Raw genomic sequence first — 5,991 nt, 5'->3', positions numbered from 1 at the left:
ACTCCCATGAATAGAGCACTCCACCAAATAACGACAGAATACACTTTTTTTAAAGCACATAAACATTTTTCCAGGATAAACTATACACTTGAATATAAAATGTTTGAATAACTTTAAAATTATTTAAAATATATGCCATCTATTCTCTGACCAAAATAAAATAAAATTTAATGAGAAAGAATTTAGGGCAACCCCAAATATATAAACATTAAATATACTTGTAAGTGACCTGTGGGTCAAAGAAATCACAAGAAGTGTTAGATAATATCTCAAATGGAATTAAAGTTAAGATGCAATAGGTGAAATTAAAGCAGCTTTAGAAATTTATAGCTTCAGTGCTTAGAAAGAAGAAATGCTAAAAGTCTGACCATCTAAATTTCACCTTAAAAAGCTAGAAATAGTGAAGCTAATGAAACTCATTGTAAGCGGAAGAAGGACAATTAAAGAATAGAGTGGAAATCAACAAATCCAAAAGGGATTAAGGATAAAAAGAAATCAATGAAGCCATGATATTTTACTTGGAAAAATCAAGAACAATGTCAAACGTTTGGCTAAAATAAAAGGAAAAAAGAGAGAAGATACACATTACCAAAATCAAGTACGAAAAATACGACATTGTAATAGGCCACTCAAAAACTAAAAAGATTGAGGAAATTTTACAAAGAAACTTTTATAAACTCAACAATATACATGAAATGGGAAAATAAATTACCAGAACTGACTTAATAACATAGAAAATATGAAAATAGAAAATTAATTCATTTTTTTATATCAAGTAAAAAAATGAATTAATATTTTCAAATATTTCCAAACACACATAAGAGGTCCAGGTACTGATGGCTTTAGTGGTGAATAGTGTCAAATATGTATCAAATTCATTCTTATATATCAAATACAAACTTTGAAAAATGATAAATAGATACATCCTTTAAAAAAAATGAAATCTTGTTCTTTGAAGCAACATGGATGCAGCTGGAGGACATTATCCTAAGGGAATTAACACTGAAACAGAAAACCAAATACTGCCTGTTCTCACTTACAAATGACGGCTCAACTTTCAGTACATGTGGATCTGGAGAGGGGACAATAAACACAGGGGATCCCTAAAAAAGGAGAGGCAGGGAGAGAGGCATGGGCTGACAAACTACCTCACGTGTGTTATGTTCACTGCTTGCGTGACAGGGTCATCAGAAGCCCAAATCTTGACATCAGACAAAGTCCTTAGGTAACAAACCTGTACATATACCCTCTGAATCTAAAATTAAAATAAAATTTAGAAAAGACAACCTGTAAACATAGATTAGAATATCAAACAATCATTCTTTATGTAGTGGCCTGAATATCAAACAATTTGTTCTTTATGTAATGGCCTGATCTTCCATACCGTGGCTTCTTCCGATGTTATGAAACCAAATCTGCTGATTCTTAGTAAATTCTGCCTGCTTTTCCCTTTAAGCTATGCTGTCAGGAGACTATTTTTCATGGTGCTGCTACTGAGAAATGTCACCTTTGTAGAATGCACGCCACTCTTAAGTGCACACATGGTGGTTCTCTTGTCCAGGCCTCAGAGGTGATGTCAGCACCAGCACAGCTAGGTTTAAAAAAAGAAAAGCAACCAGAGAACTTGACAGTACCAGTTACAAAAGTATCAGAACATATCAGATGTGTAATTTCATACATTGTAATTAAATCAGATTGCGAATCTTATGCTATTTGAATAGCTGATGACACATGATATGGTTTGGCTCTGTGTCCGCACCCAAATCTCATCTCAAGCTGTGATCCTCAGTGTTGAAGGAGGGCCTGGTGGGAGGTGATGGAATCATGGGGCGGACTTCCCCCTTGCTGTTCTCGTGATTGTGAGGGAGCTCTCATGAGCTCAGGTGGGTTAAAAGTGTGTGGCCCTTCCTCCTTGCTCCCTCTTGGTCCTGCAGCCACGTGGAGAAGGTGCTTGCTTCCCCTTTGCCTTCCACCATGATTGCAAGTTTCCTGCGGCCTTTCGGTCGTGCCTCCTGTTAAGCCTGCAGAACTGTGAGTCAATGAAACCTCTTCCTTGTAAATTACCCAGTCTCAGGTAGTTCTTTATAGCAGTGTGAAAATGTACTAACACAACACAAGCATCTGTTTCTCAGACTACTAACTTGCTAGAAACTGGAAAAACTTCCACTGCATAGTTTGCATCATAATTATTATCACTTTACCTGAACCGATTAGAACCAAAGAATTGACAGTAGCATCGGCATGACTGCACACCTCTGGACATGCAGAATGCCGGGTCACACACCTGAGTCGAGGAGGACGAGAGGATGAAATCCACCCAGACGATGACCGCAGAGAAACTCACCAGCAGCTGGATGGCCTAGTGCTCCTTTTCTCTGTGGACGATCTTGGGGAGCAACTGGTGCTGTGCCGGTGCTGACATCACCTCTGAGGCCTGAACAAGAGAATCACCATGTGTGCACTTAAGAGTGGCGTGCATTCTACAAAGGTGACATTTCTCAGTAGCAGCACCATGAACAATAGTCTCCTGACAGCATAGCTTAAAGGGAAAAGCAAGCAGGATTTACTAAGAATCAGCAGATTTGGTTTGATAACATTGGAAGAAGCCACAGTATGGAACATCAGGCCGCTCCATCAAGAACAGAGAAGCCAAAAGTAGAAGAAGGAATGGAAGGTGTAACTGGTGGAGCACGTTTAAACTTCGCCGTTCAGGAGGTGCTAGGGCTAATGGTGTTGGCCTGCAGCATGCTCGGGAGGTGGGCGGTACAGATGGAGGGGCCCTTTACCACCCTGCTTGGGTAGAAAAAGGTGTGACATTGGAATTTGTTTCTAACGTCTAGTGATTCAGACCGTTTAGGAGAACTCATGAATACCACGGTGGGGAGCATCACTCTGTGACCAACAGCCAAGTGACAGATGCTCAGGCTGGCAGGCTTAGGCCTCGGATCAAGGAGTGTCAACATCTGCCCGAGAAGAAGGAAGGCGTTTGCTCAAGGTACAACATCCACTTACAAAAAAGGCATTTTATAATGATGATATAGGTGCAAAGTGATCCTCTCAATGGCAAATACAAAAACTGTTTTGTAGAGCTGGAGAAGAAATGAACTTCATTTGCATTGCCAATTTTATTTGTCACATACTAAAAGTCTTCATCGCCTTTAGTGTGTTTGTGTCAACCAGCTATTCTTAATGAATCTATCTCATGAAGATTTTTACAAATACAATTATATGTTATTTTCTATGTTAAATATAGTGTGTGTGTGTGTGTATGTGTGTGTGTGTGTATGTGTGTGTGTATGTGTGTGTGTGTTTATGTGTGTGTGTGTCTGTGTGTGTGTCTGTGTGTGTGTGTATGTGTGTGTGTGTGTGTGTCTTCAACACAAGCACAGTCATACCTGTATATCTGTATAGTGTGTGCATTAATTACCCACACTCCTAAAGAACCCGAAGCTCAATTTTTATAAACTATTTTTTACTGTTCTTCGTTCCCTTAATATTCACCCCCAGAAGAGTGATGGTCATATACAAACAACTCATGGGTGTTTATACAGCTGAACTGGAGTAACTGTTATGCTATTGGGCGGAAATCACCAGAAAACAAAATAAATCTATATGTATTTTGGTTGACTCTTTGTCACACAGCACTCATTTGATACTTTCTTTTCTTTGTCCCTCTGCCACATTAGAAGGCCCTAGTGATTCCATTGGGACCACCTGGAAAATCCAGGAAACACCTGCATGTCAAGGTCAACAGACAAACACATTTGAGTTCATCTACCTTCTCAATTCCATCTGTCATAGAACCTAAGCCATTCCCAGGGTGCAGAGAGTGGCACGCGGGCATCTTGATAGGCACTGTTCTGTATCAAATTGTTTCAGATAAACCACCTCACAGTCTTCTTAGTTGTTTCTTAGTTATTTTCTCATTCCTGAGATCCCCTACTCAAATTCTCATTTCAGGAAGGATTGCTGAAGTCCGGCTTTCTGTTTTCAGAGAAAAAAAACTATGTTTTCTCATTTTATGGCATTTATGCAGTTGCATTGAAGTAATCACGTGTATGGTGGTGGCTTTTTTTTTTTTTTTTTTTTGAGACTGCAGTTAGTATAGAAAACCCACGCATATCTTGAAAACATATTTAAGTATTTCATAATAAAGACCATTACCATCGCATCTTCATCAAGATATCAAAATCCTTGTAAACTTTCACTTAATAATTTAACAATTACTTTCCTGTGTTATCTGCCTTAAATGCAGTCAACATTATCATATACCGATGACGCAACTCAAGACTTAGAACAATTCTCCTGCATGACGCTAAAAAAATAGGAAAAACTCTCTAGTCCCTCATATTAATCTTCTGAGATTGAAGAGAATTCAATTTTGTTTTGAAGGGCACATGTAACTACACTAACTCACAAATAGTAATGTGTAAGATAACGCAGAAAAATTCACAGTGTCCTTGGCTCATACGTTCATGACCAAGGTAGAACATTGCTCCAAAATCTCCATATATATACACACACTTATATATATCAGTTTTTATGTATACACATATATACATATATATAATATATATGTGAGTTTATAAAAGAGAAATCACATAGCTAATTAAATGGTGTCATTCTTTCTTTAAAACATTAGTCTAATAAGGGACACACTTAGCTACTAGAACCAAACAACACACAGTTGCCGCCAACATAATCTTCACCCAACCACTTTCGGGTTCTGCCACCTTGTTGAACCCAGGAGCAGCACCGGAATAATATGGATGTAAAGTCACAACAGTGTCCATATTTTATGGATCACGGTCCAGTACCAATAAAATACTCTGGGCATGTGCTACTAATATATATGCAATCACTTAGTAAATATACATCTAAAACATTATGAACTTTAAAAACACCTATTTTTGTCTACAGCCATACCACCCTGAACGCACCTGATCTCGGAAGCTAAGCAGGGTTGGGCCTAGTTAGTACTTGGATAGGAGACCGCGTGGGAATACCGGGTGCTATAGGCTTTAAAAAAATTAAAATATATATATATAAATATTAAAAATATATAAAAAATAAAAATAACTATTTTTACACATTTGTATATACACACACGGATTGTATGTATTGTAAGCTGTTATAAAGAGATGATAAAAACAATAGATTTAAAAAAGGTTGGCTTGAGGCCAATTCCAAATAAAATATATCCAAAGAAAATGAAAAAGAATTGTAACACACTTCAATAAATAAAAAAGTACAATTAGAAACTATTTGAACTGAATTTTTAAAATCATATGAAGATATGTGGAATGCAGCCAACGCAGTGCTTAGAAATAAATTTGTAGCAGTAAACTGCTTCATTATTACAGAAGAAATGACTCAACTAATTATCTTCGTTTCCAATGTAAGAAAACTAAAAAAAGAAGAGCCAATTAAACAGAAAGTAAACAGAAGCAAAGCTAACTTAATGTTTTACAATACTTCATAAAAGACTCACAAATTGTTTTATATCAATTGGATTATGACAAAAGGTCACCAGATGTTTCAAACTATTGTTGTTTTTGTAAATTCAGTGGGGAGTATTTATTGTGCTATATGTGGCAGCATTTTATTTTTCTATTTAAAAGAATAAGAACTATGTTTTAAGCACAATACATAAAGCACTTCGGAACTATACATAATTATGTAGCGATGCCAACTGGTTGAAGTCACCAGCAGGGAAGAAGAACCCGTGAAATCAGACCTGAATTTTATACAAGGATGGCGTTACCAACTATTTTGTTTTTCGGATCCATTAGCTGTCTTTTTAGTAATTCATCTGGGGATGTATCTTGCAGACAATGATTTACAAATAGAAACCCGAGTCTCCTCATTGCTGTTATAAAAACTGTTGCAAAGGCATATCTTCCTTCTGAGGATTTCTCTCACAGATACACTAGTGAAAGCTGTACAGTGGTCAGCTCTCCTTATGTGTGAGCTTTGCATTTGTGGGTTCAA

General features: G+C 37.2%; 1 pseudogene; it reads left to right on the top strand.

The window, feature by feature from the left end:
- Window positions 1–4,912: 4,912 nt before the first annotated feature.
- Window positions 4,913–5,021, top strand: LOC120360986 (5S ribosomal RNA; annotated as a pseudogene).
- Window positions 5,022–5,991: the final 970 nt, after the last annotated feature.

The sequence above is a fragment of the Saimiri boliviensis genome, chromosome 6, assembly GCF_048565385.1.
Source record: "Saimiri boliviensis isolate mSaiBol1 chromosome 6, mSaiBol1.pri, whole genome shotgun sequence".
NCBI classification, from domain to species: domain Eukaryota; kingdom Metazoa; phylum Chordata; class Mammalia; order Primates; family Cebidae; genus Saimiri; species Saimiri boliviensis.
Note: the sequence above shows the minus strand (reverse complement) of the source record. Positions and strands in the feature narration are given on the sequence as shown.